Source organism: Callithrix jacchus, chromosome 6 (assembly GCF_049354715.1).
Source record: "Callithrix jacchus isolate 240 chromosome 6, calJac240_pri, whole genome shotgun sequence".
Lineage (NCBI taxonomy): Eukaryota > Metazoa > Chordata > Mammalia > Primates > Cebidae > Callithrix > Callithrix jacchus.
Window position 1 is genome coordinate 148448312 of NC_133507.1, and position 18409 is coordinate 148466720.

Here is an 18409-nt window from a genome sequence, read left to right on the forward strand (position 1 = left end):
AGGACACTAGCTTGGTGTGGATTAGGAGGATACAAGTTAATTTGAACTTAAGAAATTTGTAATTGCATCACTACCTGTGGCGTTGTCTCGTGTGACTACAAGTGGGCAGATGGTTACCCATATCAGAATTGCCTATGGAATTGTTCAAATCGAAGCTTCCTGCATCCCACCTCTGACCCTTCTAAATCAGATCCTCTGTAGGTCAATGTGTAGGTCCCCCATTTCCCATTCTTGCCTCCATGAGTTTTATGTATGCTAAGATTTGAAAACCACTGATTGGCCTATCTGTAAAATCCTGGATTAGAAATGAAGGTGTTAGGAAATATATGCAATATTCACCTCCAGCCACTGTCCCAAGTGTGGTCAATGGTTTATTCTGAAATATTTAACTGAAATGACTTTAAAACTTTTGTCATGAGTGAGAGAGGTAAGGGTAAGTTGTGTTATAGTATTTGCAGTAAATGATTTTAAAACTTTTGTAGTGAGTGAGTGTCATAAGGGTAAGTTGTGTTTAGTCATGAGTCCACACCCAGACTCACAAATAAACACAACTTACCCCTACTCCCTGCAATGCGCTCAGATCTTTTTACTGTTTTTCTCTCTTTCTCTCAATCTCACACTTTCTCTTTCTTTTAATGTTTTCTAAGACCCACTAACTTAATTTCCCAGCACTAAGGTGTCATAGCCTACAGTTTGAAAACACCAACTTTCTATGTGAATATTTCTGCGTTCAAAAACTGAACAATGATCATCTCTAGATCCTTGGATGATGCATCACCCATAGAGCCCCTAGGGAGGAAATTCACAATGCTTCCAGTGGGTTCTGGTTTAATATTGTTTCTGATTCTGACCAAGAATGATTTTTCCGCTGCTTTTTTTTTCTTAAGCAGTTGGGCATAGTCTGCACCTGCTAGGCAATGAAATCTGATGCACTTACAGTATTCATACAGTGGAACTCTGAAGACAGGTAGAAGGCAAACTAAAAACAATGAATGTGGTTCAGTTACTATTTTTTAAAAATAGACATTTGTCATCACTTCCCAATATCATTTCATTGTGATATTGAGCTAATGTTGTTTCCTATAGAAAGTATTGGAGGAAAAGAAGTTAGCGATTATACATGCATTTAAAATATATTCTTATAAATTTGTATTTTATTTTTGCATCGGTTTTGGATTGGAGCTAAAGGAGAAAGTAATTGTTCTCTTTTATAAAGAAGACAAATTAAAAAAACTACTAAGTAGTAATTTAAATTATTAGTTTTATTAATAACATTAGTTTCATAAAAACTAGATACAATATTGCTATTTTGTATTTCCTAGTTTACCAAATATAAATGTCTTTGATTCCTAGGAAATTAAAATTTCAAAGGCTAGTTCCTCTTCATTCATTCAGCAAATATTTACTATGATGAAGAAATGGTCCATGCAGAGGAAATGGCGAATGCAAAGAGCCCCTGACAGAACAGTATTTGGCACATTCCAAGAGAGTGAGGAGGTAAGTGCGGTGGGAGCAGAGTGAGGATGGGGGGAAGAGGAGAATGGATGCTTAGTGAGATAACAGTGATCATAAGATCATGTAGGCCTTTTGTATGGACTTTGGTTTTTACTCTAAGAGGGGAAACCACTGGAGGGTGTATAACAGAGCAGTGATGTAATCTGACATATTTTAAAGACACTCTGGGCCGGATGTGGTGGCTCAGGCCTGTAATCCCAGCACTTTGGGAGGTGGAGGTGGGCAGATCACTTGTCAGGAGTTCAAGACAAGCCTGGTCAAAATGGTGAGATCCCCATCTCTTCTAAAAGTACAAAAATCAGCCATGTGTGGTGGTGGGCGCCTGTAGTTCCAGCTACTCCAGTGGGGCTGAGGCAGTAGAATCATGTGAACCCAGCAGGCAGAGACTGCAGTGAGCTAAGACTGCACCACTGCACTCTAGTCTGGATAACAAAATGAGACTCTGTCTCAAAAACAACAACAATGACAAAAATACTCTGGCAGCTCTGTTGGAATAGACTGTTGGGAGGAGGACAGGGATAATGGCAGAGCAGACCTGATAAAAGCTTACTGCAGAAATATGGTCAAGAGATGATGGTCATTAATAAAGATGGTGAGAAGTGGTCAAGTTCTGAATATATTTTGAGGGTGACATCAGCAGGATTTGCAGGTGGTTTGGATGTGACATGGAAGAAAAAGAATGAAGGATGACTTCAAGATTTATTTTTTACTGTACAACTTAAAAGATAAAATCCCCATCAACTGAGACACTGTCAGTTTCCTATGGCTAGGTTAAGAAACTACTCTGAAGGAATAATGATAAAACATCAACTATTTTATTATGCCCTAGGATTCTATGGGCAAGGAATTCAGATAGTATACTGTGTGGATGGCTTGTCTGTGTCCTGGCTGGGATGGTGCAAATGGCTAAGAGACTATTTGACTTAAAAGGCTGGAGCCTGGAATCATTTGAAACTTTGTTCACTCATGTGTCTGGCACCTGGGTTAGAATGACTGAAGGCCACATCAACTAGAGTACTTACATCTGGTCTCTCCATGTGACTTGGACCTTTCACAGCATGGAGTCTGGATTTCAAAGGTGAGTGTCTGTAGAGAGACCATCTCAAATAACATACCAAGAGGGAGCTTCTAGAGAGGGAGTGTTCCAAGAGAATCAGACAGAAGTTGTGTAGCCTTTTATGACCTTAGCTCAGAAGTCAGCGCTTCATTTCTGGCGTATGTGTATTCTATTGATCAAAGTAGACATAAGCCCATCCAGATAAAAGGGCAAGGAACTTAGACCACAGATCTTGATGGAAGTAGTATCAAAGAACTTGTAGTCATTGTTTTAAACTACCACAAATTACAAATTGGAAGAGTGTGGCTGAATAGGAATGGGGAAGATGAGGTAAGATCAGGAGTTTGGTTCTAGACATGTTGAATTTCAGGTACTTTCTGATCCTTCAAGTGGAGATATTAAGTAGGTATTCATATATATGAGACTAGAGTTGAAAAGATGAGTCTGGGCTCAAGCTGTAAATGTAAATGTTGTCAGCATATGAATGGGATTTAAAGCCCATGATACTGAATAAAATCATCAAGGGAGAGAAAGAAGATAGAGAAAAGAATAGGACAAAGATGCCAGCAAGAGGGACAGAAGAACCACCAGTAAAGTTGCTCTCTTTTAGGCAAAGGAAAGCCATTGTATCAGGAAAAAGAGAGTGAACAACTGAGTCAGTTGCTGCTAATGGTCAAGTCAGAGGAAGACTTGGAATTGACATAAGATTTAGCATCATGCTTGTGTTATGTGTTACGATATTAACATTGATCTCAGATGCACACAATGTTTATTATCTGATTGAATTCTTTAGGGGAATCATAAGAGTTCAACACACTCAGATGTGTATAGTAGGTTAGCAGTGTTTGTATGGATAATTATGGCAACATATTTTATATTTCCTACATAGCTTTAACTTGAAAAATTGCTGTGAGGATGGAGATACTAAAGTACAATGGATGTTATATTTAGTCTCACTATGCATTTTAGTCTTCTTGTCTCTGAGATTAGACTTCTAAACATTGTTAAGATTTTGAGAAAGAGAGGGAGAGAGATGTATTCATATTAATAGAAAAAATTACCAAGATATGTCCTAATTTTTAAAACAAATATTTTAAAATATTTTTTTAAAGTTTATTTCTAGGAATCTACTTCCAGATTTATTAGTCTTTACTCATCTAAAACTTTACAAAATAACAAATAATAGCTTTCGCCTTTTTAACAATTATTTTAAAAGATTAATGTAAGGTAATTTAGTGCAAAAGACAAATATCAATACCGATACCTACTTTTAAGTTGGAAAATGTAAAATAAAATCTTATGTAAAATACCTCAATAACCAACAACATAATAATGCAAAATAAAATTACCATGTCATTGGTGGGACACACAATTTACCAAAGTGTAAAAACCATAGCATAACTCTTGGAATCTCTATGGCACTATGAAATATAGTTGATGCTTGAACAATGCAGGCATTAGAAGTGCAATTCCACAAAGTTAAAAATCTGTGTGTAACTTTGACTCTCCAAAAACTTAACTTCTAATAGCCTACCATTGACCAGAAACTTTACTGATAATGCAGTTGATTAACACTTATTTTGTATATGCATTATATGCTGTATTTTAAAAATAAAATCAGCTAGAGAAAGGTGCATGTTGGCTGGGCATGGTGGCTCATGCCTGTAATCCTAGCACTTTGGAAGGCAAAGGTGGGTGGATCACCTGAGATCAAAAGTGCAAGAGCAGACTGGCCAACATGGTTAAACCCCATCTTTACCAAAAATACAAAAATTAGCTGGGTGTGGTGGCAGGCATCTATAATCTCAGCTAGTTGGGAGGCTGAGACGGAAGAATCGCTTGAATTCGGGGGTGGGGGCAGGGGCAGAGGTTACAGTGAGCCCAGATCGCACCACTATTCTACAACCTGGGTGACAGAGGGAGACTCCATCTCAAAAAAAAAAAAGTGAATTTTAAGAGAATCATAAGGAAAATAAAATATATTTACTACTCATTAAGTGAAAGTGAAGCATCCTAAAGATCTTCATCCTCATCATCTTCAGATTGAATAGGCTCAGGAGGGGGAAGAAGAGGAGGGCTTTGTTTTTCTGTCTCAGTGGTGGCAGAGGCAGAAGAAAATCCTGGATAAGTGGACTCATGCAGTTCAAACCCCTGTTGTTCAAGAGTTAGCTGTATGTTTACACACATCCCTGTGTGTTGTAAAACTAATGGTACCGTTGTTTTCATTTTGCAATTTTTCCATCATGATGTAAAAACAAAAGTAAAGCAAATCCACATGAAATTTGTTATAGGTCAACTGAGAATGGCAGGCGACTCACCCCACCTTTGCCACATGGTGACTTGCCCTACTCCCCCAGGTGACCTTGCTCGAGCATGTGGACATTTGCTCAGATTAACAGTGTTTTGCACAAAATTGCTCGCTCTCTTCATTCTGTCCGTGGTTGGTTGTGGCCTATTTGTTGATAGCTGAGAGCATTTAAAAATTGCTGAAACAAAAGCCACTTCTTTTTTCTCCCAACAGCCTTGTCACTTTTTCTTTCCCCTATTTCCCCCTCCTATCTCATTTCAAAGGACTCTAAAACAGAGCATAAAATGGTTCAGCACCACGGAGAGCGCAAGGAAGGGGAACTACCAACGTAGTTTAGTCATGCAGGTGGAGAAAGAGATGATCCTGGAACTGTTTTAATTTAATTTTTTATTTTTTGAGACGGAGTCTCACTCTCACCCAGGCTGGAGTGCAGTGGCACGATCTTGGTGCATTGTAACCCCCACCTTCCGGGTCCAAGCGATTCTTCTGCCTCAGCCTCCCAAGTAGCTAGGGTTACAGGCATGCATCACCACACCCAGCTAATTATTGTATTTTTAGTGGTAACAAGGTTTTGCCATGTTTTCCAGGCTGGTCTTGAACTCCTGACCTCCAGTCTTCCACCTGCCTCTGTCTCTCAAAGTGATGAGATTACAAGCATGAGCCACTGGGCCCGGCCGATCCTGGAATTGTTGCTGGACAATCTTTATTTAAAAGACATTATTGTAAAGAATAACAGTGGAATTCTGGCTTCTTGAAATTTGGGGGGAATGTTTTTTTTTTTTTTGGACATTTGGCCAGTGCTTTCTAAACTTATCCATTGAATTCTATCTAATGACAGATGAGAGGACACTGAAAGTAGGAGTAGCCATAAGTGGCCACTGCAAAATGTCTTCTGAAGTTTTGTGTTTATTGATTGCTACCATTTATGAAAACTTTTACAGTTTTGACAGTTGTGGGGTACACCGGTCTACCACAGAAGAGAATTAAGTCATGCAGAGACAGCAGGGTTTAGAACGGATGAGCAGAGGGGTATATGCAGGCTCCAGTTCCCAAAGTTTCTGGGACTGTCCTAGAACCTGCAGCTCCTCGGTCAATTCTTTCAACTACCCAGAATCCTCTCAACAATTATCCCTCCACCCCCACCTTTTAAATTTCCTCCAGCTAGTTTCATCTGAGTTTTGTCACTTGCAACTGAATGAGCCCTACTAATGCAGATAGATTCAAATGAGAAGGGGAATTCTAGGCTAGGAGTACAACAAGGTTACAAACAAAAAGACAGGAACATATCTTGGGATTTCCTGGGACAGTGAGAAAACTGACTTTAAAAAAATGGGGTCGTTTCCAAGAAATTTAAACGGCTTCTCTCTATGACAATGGGGTAGGAGTATAAATTCTTTCAGCTTCTTCTGAGGGCAGTTGAACAAGAACTATAAAAATTTTAAATAGATAGATTTGACCTAGCAATTCCACCTCTGTAAATAAATTCTGCAGTAATAATCATAAAAACATATTCACTGAAATGTTATTTTCTCATAGAAAATGTCAAAACAACATACATGTCCATCAATAGAGAACTTGCTGAATGATTCATACTACCTTTACATATTGAAATACTCCCTAGCTATGGGAGATAATTTAGCTAATTTAGTAGCTCTGTATGTCCCATTACGAAACAATCCCCATGGGAGAAAAAAAGCAAGGTGCAGAACTGTATTATAGATGCTCTCTCTCTCTCTCTCTCTCTCTCTCTCTCTCTCTCTCTCTCTCTCTCTCTCTCTCTCTCTCTCTCTCCCCCTCTCCCTCTCTCTCCCTCTCTCTCTCTCATTTTGTTTTGGAAAGCACACATATCCTTTTGTATACACAGAAAATTTCTAGAATGGCAAACAAGATATCTTTGCAATAGTTTTTCTGAGAGAGGACTCATTTAAAAATTATTTTACATTGTTTGTTTTTTTTTGTTAAATACATCCATGTATTCCTACTTGGGTTAAACCATGATAACTAAATATGATTAAAGCATAGAACAATAAAAATTGTAAAGATGTATACATGGTTATCACTTGCTTAGAAATTTCTAGGTAGGTACTATTTTAAGCCTTCTACATATATTATCTCATTCAATCCATGGAGCAACTCTAGGAGGGAGGTGTTATCCTCAAATTGCAGATGAGGTTGATGAAGCTTAAAGAGTAATGATGTCATGAGTCCATCCTCTGGCTCCAAAGCCCTTGTGTTTAACTGTTTTCTCTCTTCCATCCCTGTGCTGAACTGACTTTGCTATAATACCCACAAGGAAGAATTCCTGTGTAAAAGCTAGATTTCCTTGCAGGCAGTCTATCAGTGATATCCAATAAAGGCTGAATAATGGCTAAAAATACAAACCACATACACACACAAAAAACTTTTCCTTTTGTACCAGATACTTAGATTAGGTGGAGTGGTTTTCTTAAACTGACCATCAAGGTAAACACCACCTCATACATTTCATCAGAGAGCAGTATATAACAGTGGTTTCTCTCCCCAGCAGTGGCAGCCATTGAATCAGGACAATGCCACACAGTTGGGCTTTCATGTTAGATAGATCACTGTTGTAGTTTTGGAGGATGGAATTAGAATAGAGGAGATTGGAAGCAGAGGGTCTATTGTCATGCAAATTTTGGGTTGTCCACCTAGCATTTACTTTTCCATCTTTTGCTAGGGAATACTCTATATGATATCACCAGTCATTTCATAGAATGGCAATTAGATCAAGCTTGGGTCTGGACTGCCTTCATTCACTCAGCTCTGCCATTTGCCATGATTGTAAAGGTAGGCAATTTAGTGCCTTTCATACTTCAAGTATCAATAAGATAGGAATAGTAATTAGTATCACATTGAATTATTGTGAAGTTTTAAACAGATGATACTTGTGTTATCAATGTTAACAGATATTAGCTATCCTCTTCCTTACTGTTGTCCTCAACCATGTATTTTGAATGGGATTAGCCTCACCACTCTTCACATCCCCCACCCATTAATCCCTGACTCCTTTGCACAATGGGGCTTAGCACATAGTAGTGGGGATTACAAAATCATTACAGAAACTTTATATGTAAAGAAGAGGCAAGAGTTGGCCAGTTTGACTCTTCCTTAACCTATTTTATTTTTCTTAAATACTATAATATCACCAGATATGCTTTCTGTTTATTTGTTCTCTGAGGGTCTGCAATTTATCTGATTTGTTACCTGCTGTCTTTGGGTAAGTGTGAAATATGCATTCAATAAAGGGGGTGAAGAAAGCATCCCATGAGTGGGGCTTATGAACAATGGAGAAAAATCATGAAGGAAAGATGGCATTCTGTGGGTACTGGAGGAAAGTGAACAAGATGTCTTGTCTATAAGAGGGATCATACATTTAAAGCATTCAGCATCCTGTAGCCATCACAACAATCATTCTAAGAAGAAGAGATTATGAGCTCTTAGAGGGAAGAAGTGTCATCTTTCCTTGAAAAGCATTCAGAGCATCTAGTACCACAGTTGTGATATAGCATTCAGCACTCAATTAAAGAATAGAATATTATTAAATAACTTTGAGGGCCCACATGGATGACTTTGAATACAGATCAAAAGTTTGGACTGACCTTTTCAGTAATGAGAAGCCTTTGGTATGATCAAAAGGAGAAGTCACCTAAGCATATCTGAGATGTAGAGTAAAATGGAAACCTTGTGCAAGGGTAGGCTAGTTAGGAGTCTGTTTCAGTAGACCAAAGGAGATGGGAGCATGAGGGGCTCAGTTAGTCTTCTGGTGGTAGAAATAAAGAGGAAAAAAACAAGTGCAGGAAAAAAAAAATTCAGAGGAGGAAACAATGGGCTCTTGAAACACATTGGATATTTGGGACAATGACAAGAGAAAAGTCAAAGATGACTGGGATTTTAATCCTGAGCCATTGGTAGGCTAGTGAGACACCTAACCACTCTCCCTGTCTCCTTCCCCAGAAAGTTAATTACTCACAGAAAAAGCATTAGCCAGAAGTCAGAATATTTATGTCGGTTCCTTAACCCTGCAAGTCCACAATGGTGATGCAGGTGGCCAAGACAGGTGCTGCACACACTGAATTACAGCATGGAAGAGGAGCCCAGGGCCACAGAGGAGCCCAGCACCTTGACCTACTAGATTGCCTATGTGACTAGCTACAGAAGCTGCTCATTATCAGGAGATGGAGCTGCCTGCAATCTGGCCACTCAGCAAGAATTTTCAGACTCTTTCTATACCACGGTGCATGCCCCTTCCAACACCATTCTTTTAAAGTGCACACGCCTAATCACTTTCCAAGTATAACTGGCCTGAATTTATTTTCTTTTCTTTACTAAAATCTAACCTAATTAATTTTTTCTTTCCATACTCCTTATTCATTAACTCTAATTGCTGGTAACTTTGAGAGCATTGGTCATCTTAATTTTTTACCACTAATGATATGACAAGTTAATTTCTGTAATAAGCACAGCTGAAACTATTTTTCCATCTTCTAACATAATATTTTGTCATGAATACTTTCCTGGAATCTTCCTTCTGGAATCCCACTTTTCATCTAGTTTGGAGATTCTCTTTTCTAAAATAAAGATTAGCATGTAAGATAGTAAAGTTACATATTTCATCCAAACTGTAAAAATACATTGAATATTTTACTATTTAATACTTCTAGGTAACATAAAAGTATTTTAGACATTTTTATATTGTATTAATTGAAGCATATCAAAGTTGATTGATTTCTAAAGACTGTGAACTTAACCTACATAAGAGGAGGCAAAAGCAAAGATTACAACTTGGAATTTCTATTCCAGTCCATTAATTCTAGCTTAAGCTATTTCTGGTAAGTGTGTACTCTGGAGAGAGAAAGCTTATTTGAAGAGTGTCCACTATATTTGTTCCTAGCAAAACTAAAGTTTTAAAATTCCAGTTCCTCAGCAAATGGAAGATAGAATTTTTTAGGAGTTCTTCAAAGTACGATTTTTAGGACTTGCTACCAAAGGTTAAATTTTCTCTCCATGTGTAATAATATATTCATGGGTCCTTTAGACATTAATGTAAAGGTGGAGTAGGAGGAGTAGAAAATAATAGAAGCCACTCACAGCTTTAGGTTTTCTTATGAATTGCCCCTGCTCTGTCTCTAGTTTGTGACATGATGCTAAAAGCACATCTATTCGTGTGCAGGTGAAGCTGCCTTCAGCTAGGAGCTGGATTCAACAGCATTATGCTGACTTGCAGGTTACAAAGTCTCTAAGGTCATCACATCTGGCACCTGATTCGATGTCAGGAGCTGATGTTCTTTTCACCTTCTTCCCCCATGAACTTCTTAACTTAGTATTTCTAAGGATATTATACAGTGGCATCTTGCTGACTTAGGCTAGGCAGTGACAAATTTAATGTTACTTTACCTCTGCTAGGGTGAATTCAAGGCCCATCACAGTGCCCAGAAACCCAATAGCATATTTGAATATTCTGAGCTGCAAACCTGTTTGCATTAACAAGAATAGTATGGGAATGGTGAATAAAAGACAAGCTGTGCAATAAATTATCAGTTTATATTCTAAAGAAGGTTACTTTGAAGGTCATTAAATTTCTTCTGTCTGAGGATGCTTGGAATGGTTTTAAAAGCAGCCTACTCATGGTCAAGGTTAAAAAATGAATAATTTCTTAAACGATCCCTCATATCCAAGACTGTTGTTTACAGGTTATACGAAGAAAATATAAAAACAGATCTAGGCCAGGCGCACTGGCTCATGCCTATAATCCCAGCAATTTGGAAGGCCGAGGTGGGTGAATCACCTGAGGTTACGAATTCGAGACCAGCCTGGCCAACATGGTGAAACCCTGTCTCCACCAAAAATACAAAAATTAGCTGGATGTGGTGGCAGGCACCTATAATCCTAGCTAATCAGGAGGCTGAGGCAGGAGAATCATTTGAGCCCAGGAGGCAAAGGTTGCAGTAGGCCGAGTTTGTACCACTGCACTCCAGCCTGGATGACAGCACAGACTCTTTCTGAAAGAAAGAGAGAGAGAGAGAGAGAGAGGGAGGGAGGGAGGGAGGGAGGAAGGAAGGAAGGAAAGAAAACACAGGTCTAATGTCTTTTTCTGAGGGAAAATTGCATTTAAGTTCATTTCTCACTGAAGCAAAATAACAATTTACGTTTAAATTGTGGTTTTCCTTAGACCATACTAAAATGTATAGTCCTTGAAGACACCAACCTATTGGCATTTTCTACAGCTAATGCTTCCAGTGTCTACAGCGGTGTCACATCATCTATGCCACCTTCATTATACTATTTTTGTCTTGTGTAAGAGTGCATAATGAGCTATATACTCCTAGTAATATGTTTATTCCTTGTGTTTAAGATCAGGCAAGGTCGGAAGTTATACTAATTCTTTGGGGATGAGTTCATTGGTCAATGTCATCAAATAACTTTTCTGAGAGCTAAATATTAGTCCAGTTATTGGCTTAACTAAAACGCCTAGAGTGTTAAAGTAAATGATTGTTCAGTTCAGTCACAAACAGTTGATCTGGTAGGCCTAGTTGATGGTGTTCTAATTAATGCTTTCTAGTAGTCAATCAAAAATTATCGGGCACTGATCAGGTACCTTACACTGATACTCAGTGGGGAACCAAGAGGAAACAACCCACTAAGGCATTAACTAAATGAAGACATATACTGAGCAACCATAAACTGGAAGCTAATGAAGTATCAACCTGAAACTATGTAATTAAATGACCCAAATGCACAGATGAGTTCTGAATCCCCCAACCAAGCAGGGATCCAAAGAATCCCAAACTTGCCCTGCTTAAATGGTACTGTCTCTGCCTGGAAGAATGGGGAAGATATCAGAAGTTAAGGCTAGCAGTTAAAAAACATGGTAGCCAGTATATTCTCAATGGGAGAAATTCCAGTCATGTTTACATGTGAATCATTTGGGGATTGGGGTGCTCATGCAAAGTTAGATTCCCAGGATCAACATGATACTTAATAAATAAAAATCCAGAATGCACCTTTTTAACAAGCGTTTCAGTGAATTCCTCTGAGAAATACCATTTATGGTTTCACATAGATCCCTGGGTCTTTCCTGTTTCTACTGGTAAAATCTAACTTAACTGCATTTTTAAGGTTATAAAAAGGCTAATTTGGAGGTATAAGAATTCAGAATATTATGATAATTTGAGGAATGTTCTTTCTCCTATTACTTGTTTAAATCAGGAGTTGTAAAGTTCTGATCTGCTAGCCAGATGTGGTTGGTCCATGGATAGTCTTTTTAAATGGTCCAAACGGTATTTTGTAAATGAATTGCCAACATTAAACATTAGAAGATGATACAAACAAAATCTGAACTTCTAGTTTCTCTTTAAAAATCAGATGACCTGGCTGAGGGTGGTGGCTCAGCCCAGTACTTTGGGAGGCTGAGGCAGGCGGATCACAAGGTCAGGAGTTCGAGACCAGCCTGACCAACATGGTGAAAATCCATCTCTATTAAAAATACAAAAATTAGCTGAGCATGTTGGCAGATGCCTGTAATCCCAGCTAGTTGGGAGGCTGAGGCAGGAGTATCACTTGAACCCGAGAGTTGGAGGTTGCAGTGAGCTGAGATGACGCCACTGCACTCCAGCCTGGGCAGCAAGAATGAGATTCTTGTCTCAAAAAAAAAAAAAAAAAAAAATCAGATGACTCAAGAGCACTGAGCCTTGATTGCCACAAGACCTCAATCAGCTAGAATTGAAAAGCAGCTGCCCCTTTCAATGACCAGTTTGCCATAGTCCCAGGACTCCAGATCATCTCCCTGACACCATGGCCAAATGTCAGGTGCCATTTGTCACCAGGATGCTTCAGATGCTCTCTTCCACTAGGCCCTCTTGACTCATTTGTATCACCTGCCTATATCCTCTAGGCACTTTAGTTTATGACCCCTGTCTTAAGGGTACTTCAAAACCAATTGCTTTTGAATAGTATTTGATGATGAAGATGGATATTCCACATTCAGACTTATTCTGCTTCATTCCCCTGAGACACACATACTATGCTCTTGGGCAGAATCTCGGCTAATTTATTTAAAGAATGCTCATTAATCAAAAGAAAGTTCAATCTAACTCAAGTCTTTCTAAGAGACTACACAATTTGCCATGTCTAATTGATGTACATATTTTATTTTCTATTTTATACAACAAAAGGAAAGATACTGCTTAAGATACTGTTGTTTTACAGAAAACATAGCTGTTTGCAATCATTTACAAAAATTTAATCATTTTAGAAACCACTCTAAAATATCATTCTTGTGTAGTTCTGATGTGTCAATGTAGGTTCATCCATTGTAATAAATATGCCCTCTGATGGGAAGGTTGATAATATAGAAGGCTATGTAGGGGGTATATGGGAAATTGTACTCTCTGCTTAATTTTGCTGGGAACCTAAAACTGCTCTTTTTGAGCCTAAAAAAAGGCTCAAAAAATTTATCTAAACTTAATCCCAGGAGCTTAACAGACCAAGAATATTCAGTGGTCAACATTCCCTATGTTTTTTCTACTTCAGAAAAAATATAGTTTAAAATATTTCACATTATTTCTCAGTAGAACCTTGAAAACTGAACATGCTATCTTTTTTTCCTAGATCAAATATGGCGTGGCATTGCAAAATAAGCCTTTCCCCTCATTCCTTTGACTCCCTTGATTATGTGCACTAAAAACAAGACTCAAGAAAATCCAAGGTAAAAATCGTGGAAAAATATTAAATTCAGGTTTAAATGTGATAACTACATACTATGGTATTATTTTTCTGCTGAAATTCAAATCTCCCTTTTAGCTAGAGCAGCTGAAGATATGTGGATGAATTCCTGGGAATTTAGGTTTGGGTTTCAAGTCTCTCCTGTTTTGGCACTGTGCACTTGAACTAGTTACTTTGTTTCTGACCTTCTTTTTCCCTATCTGTAAAATAAGATAATAATCCTACGTCATAGACTCATTAAAAGGATACAAGTAGTTTGATGAATGAAGTACATGGCACACACTCAATAAATGATAGCCCTTATTTTAATTAGGGACAGTGAATTTCTTTCTGTACTGACCAAGCAGTATTTCCCAAGACCCAAGAACAGTGCTTTAAAAAGAAAGTCATAACCCCTTTCTTCAGCTTTTCTTTTAAGCAGCTTTATTCACCCAACAAAAGGAAAGGTAAGTGAATTTCTTTTCCATGACAGCATTGTTTAGGCTAATAGCCAGTTATCACTCTTACCTAAGACTCCATCTTGCTCAGTCTTATATTTTTCAGGTAAATTCTCCAAAGAATTCCACAGAGAAGTAACTCTCTTTTAAAAATTCACTTTTACTGGCCAGGTGCAGTGACTCATGCCTGTAATCTGAGCAGTTTGGGATGCCAAGGCAGGAGGATCGCTTGAGGCCAGGAGTTCAAGACCAGCTTGGGCAACACAGCGAGATTCTATCTCCACAAAATAAAAAATAAAAATTAGCTGGGCATGGTGGCATGCACCTGTAGTCCCAGCTACTCAGGTGGGAGTATTGCTTGAGGCCAGGAGTTAGCACCACTGTACTCCAGCCTGAGAGACAGAACAAGACCCTATCTGTAAAAAAATTTTTTAATTAACTTTTACTTTAGAAAGTAGTATCAGAAAAGCTATTAACACAGATCAAAAAGGGGTTGTCAGAAAGTTAGCTGGTGTATCAAAGAATAGTAATGAAGAAATGGGGTCTGTAACTGGCCTAGGTAGGTGAGCAAACAGCATCCTGGCACCAGTCAGAGCTTTCCTCTGTTCCTCCCGGCCTCTGGTACCCCCATCCTCTCCTGTGTCTGTCACTCAAGCTCTTCCTTTTTCCCATCCAAAGCAGAAAAATGAATATGAGTGATGGTAAGTTTGATATTATAGTTAACATGTTTTGAGCCCCCTTCTATGTTTCAGTCACTGAGCTATATGCTTTGTTTGCCTTAATCAATCTTGACAAAAAGCCACAAAGAAAATAACTATTGCCCCATTTCAGAATTTGGTCAGACCACCCAGTCTCTAGGCTAGAGCTGAGACTGAAGCTTGGGTTTATCTGATTTCAAGCTACTTCTAAATGCAGTAGTGACTAGTATTTTTTTAAGCAGTGAATTAACTTTTTAAATATTTTTCCTATTAAATGAAAAATAACTAATTTGTTCTTTGCTTGAGTTGCTTTCCACAGATATTGACTTTGTCACTTTTTCTCCCCTGCCCCCATGACTTACTGGCTCTCAATAGGTGGAAATGTGTTTCGTTTTGCTCTAATTTTTTAATTTTAATAATTATTTGTTATTCTATAATTTAGGAGTTTTGTTTGTCCAGCACTGTCACTACCTCTTATAGACATCACAACATGCGACATATTTATTAATTGTGAGTTGTGTTTACCTACTGATTACTTCTTGATTCTATGTCTTCATTCCAAAATATAGCAAAGTTATATATTTTATTCCTTCCATTTTCTACACCATAAAAGTTTTAATCAAATCTATATGAATTTTTTATATATGAAAAATTATCATGATTCTTATTAGCATCTCAAAATTTTACCTTTCCTTTTGCTCAGCAACTCTTATTTCTAGTCATATTTGAATATCTTTTTGTCATCTTTGACTTTTTCTAATATGCTATCACTTTTTACTCTAGATCTAAGAATCATAAAATAATCTGGAAGAGATCCTTCTTAGAAATAATTCCTTGTTAGTATGTCATCTTAGAGTTGAGAAAATTAAGTTTCAGGGGGTTTGAATTACTCAAGGCTACATATCTAGTGGTAGAGCTGAAAATCTGAAAATCATATTCCGTGAACTTTCCAATTTTCTATGCTTTCTTTCTCATTGTAAGTTAAAAGCATTAGGAAAAAAAAGAGAAAACTTCTCTTAGGCCCACAAATAGTTTTATAGCTTTATGTTACAATAATTTTTACCATAGCCTGTTAGACCCATACTTCCCCTGACTCTTCTCATCCCATTATGTAATAACTTGTTTCTTTCGGCTTATATTGTAGTTGTTCAAGCAATTAATTTTAAAGCTCTGGGCTATTATTTAGTCAAATGAATTTAATTTTGTTGAGATGCTTGCTCTTTTGTTTACATTAAGAAGGAAACGTTTGAGTCATGTTGGCAGTTCAACTCAAAGAGTGACAATGTTTGTGTCCCTCCAAAATTCATACGTTGAAATTTAATCCCCAGTGTGTTGTTTTTAAAAGATGGGGCCCTAGGGAGGTGACTAAGACATAAGGATGGAGCCTTGTGAATGAGATTAGTGCCCTTTTAAAGAGGTCTGAGGGGCAGGTCTGGTGGCTCACACCTGGAATCCCGGCACTTTGAGAAGCTGAGGTGGGTAGATCGCTTGAGGCCAGGAGTTTGAGATCAGCCTGATCAGCATGGCAAAATCCCGTATGTACTAAAAGTACGAAAATTAGCTGGGCGTGGTGGTGTGCACCTGTCATCCTAGCTACTCAGAAGGCTGAGGCAGGAGAATCACTAGAACCTGGGAGGCAAGTTGCAGTGAGCCAAGAGGATTGCACCACTGCACTCCAGCCTGGGTGACAGCCAAACTCTGTCTCAAAATAAAAGAGCACTGAGGGAGCTTGTTTGCCCCTTTTTGCCATTCTGCCATGTGAAGATGCAGCAAGAAGTCACCAGCTATAATGCAGAGAGCCCTCACCAGATACCAAATCTGTTGGACCTTGATCTTGGACTTCTAGGCTTCCAGAACCATGGGCATTTCTGTTGTTTATAAACAAACCACCTAGTCTAATGCATTTTGTTATATAAGTCCAAAGGGATTAAGAAATAGTCAATTTGCATTCTGTTTCTTAAAAATCTGGTTTGTATTCTGCTTAATATTTGGATGTATGGTCTAGAGTAGCTGTCAGCATTTCCTCATAACTGAGTCCCATAGCACTTCAATACTGCCAACTTAAAATGCATAAAATAATGCTCTAGACTTACCCTGGAAACTTATGATTAAGATATTTTTCTTAAAAGAAATCCTTGTTTTTATAAGTGTGTACTGAAGCAAAGGGACATCTTGTCTCCAATGTACATAAAATGATTCAGAAAACAAATGTGAAGAGACAGATGTACCTATCTTACTCTAACTTGTACTGCTATAACAGAATACCACATACTGGGTAATTTATTATAAACAGAAATTTGGATAATTTATAATGAACTGACATTTATTTGATTCATGGTTCTGGAGGCTGGGAAATTCAAGATCAAGAGGCTAAATTTTCTGAGGAACTTTATGCTGAATTATAAACCATGGAAGGCATCACATGGGTGAGAGACATCAAGATGGGGTTGAGCTTGATTCTATCACAAACCCACTCCCACAATAACCACATTAATTATTCATGAAAGCAGAGGCCCTCGTGACTGAATCACACCCCATTAGGCCACATCTCCCAACACTGTTGCATTGGGGATTAAGGTCCCAACACATACTTTTTCGGAACACTTACAAACCATAGTAATACTTATCAGAATTATAATTGATATGATTGATATACCTACATTTTTTCCCTCTGTTTATATATATCTCTCCATATACACACATTATATACACATAAACTACCTAAACATTTTATATGCATTATACACACACACACATATATGAGACAGAATATGATAAAGCAAATGTTTACATTTAGGACATTTGAAGAATACACAGGAATTCTCTGTACTATTTTTGCAACTTTGAAGTCTGCATTTATTTCTCAGTATATCTGAAGAAACAATTGACAGCATTAAAACTTGTATGATTGGACATCCACTTAAAGACGAGCATCCTCAAAACTCAAGAAAAATAAATGAAATTGTAAAAAATATTTTCCACTTATATATATATTTAACATTCTCAGATAAGAGGCAGCCTTTACTTAATTAGCTCTCAAAGAACAAATTCCCTGGGAAAGAAAGGTTTGGGTTAAGTCAGGTGTGCTAAATTAAAACAGAAAAGGAAGAAATCTAAATTATGCAAAGTGGAGCTATCTGTGATTGTATGGGATGTCAAAAAATTGCCCCCACTCCTTGCTTCACCCTATGGCTTCTATTTTCCAAGCCCTATGGTAGTAATTTGGCTGGAATCGTAGCGATACTTCTGCAAATTTTTCAACTGTGTCTTTTGTCCAGGCTCCCTTCATTCAAGATCTTCTGCCTCTGGTTCCCTCCAGTCACCATCCAGGGCTGAAAAGATTGACCTTTAACTGAAATCCACCTGTCTTGTATACATGGTATGTCTAATTGTAAGTGTAAAGGCCTTTTTGAAGGGATTTTTAACCATCATTAAGCAGTGGCAGAGATACAACTGTGTTTATGAGGTTATGGATGTGCATACATGTGCACAAAGTGGGTCCTAAAATCACTTTCAGGCTATAGGCACACTGGAAAGCAAAGCCAAAATGCCTACGAGTCATCTGCTACTGTTATTATCACAGACTGGTTTCCCACATTTTGATGCAAGTTCCTTTTTGAACATTTCTTTCCTAGCAGAATATTCACAGCTT

The 18409-nt window shown here is 38.0% G+C and overlaps 1 long non-coding RNA gene across 1 annotated transcript; it reads left to right on the plus strand.

The window, feature by feature from the left end:
- Positions 1-1360: 1360 nt before the first annotated feature.
- On the plus strand, positions 1361-18148 carry LOC144576722 (uncharacterized). The gene is made up of 4 exons (XR_013519141.1): positions 1361-1497; positions 2504-2593; positions 13509-13605; positions 18036-18148. It is a non-coding gene; the product is annotated as an uncharacterized LOC144576722 (long non-coding RNA).
- Positions 18149-18409: the final 261 nt, after the last annotated feature.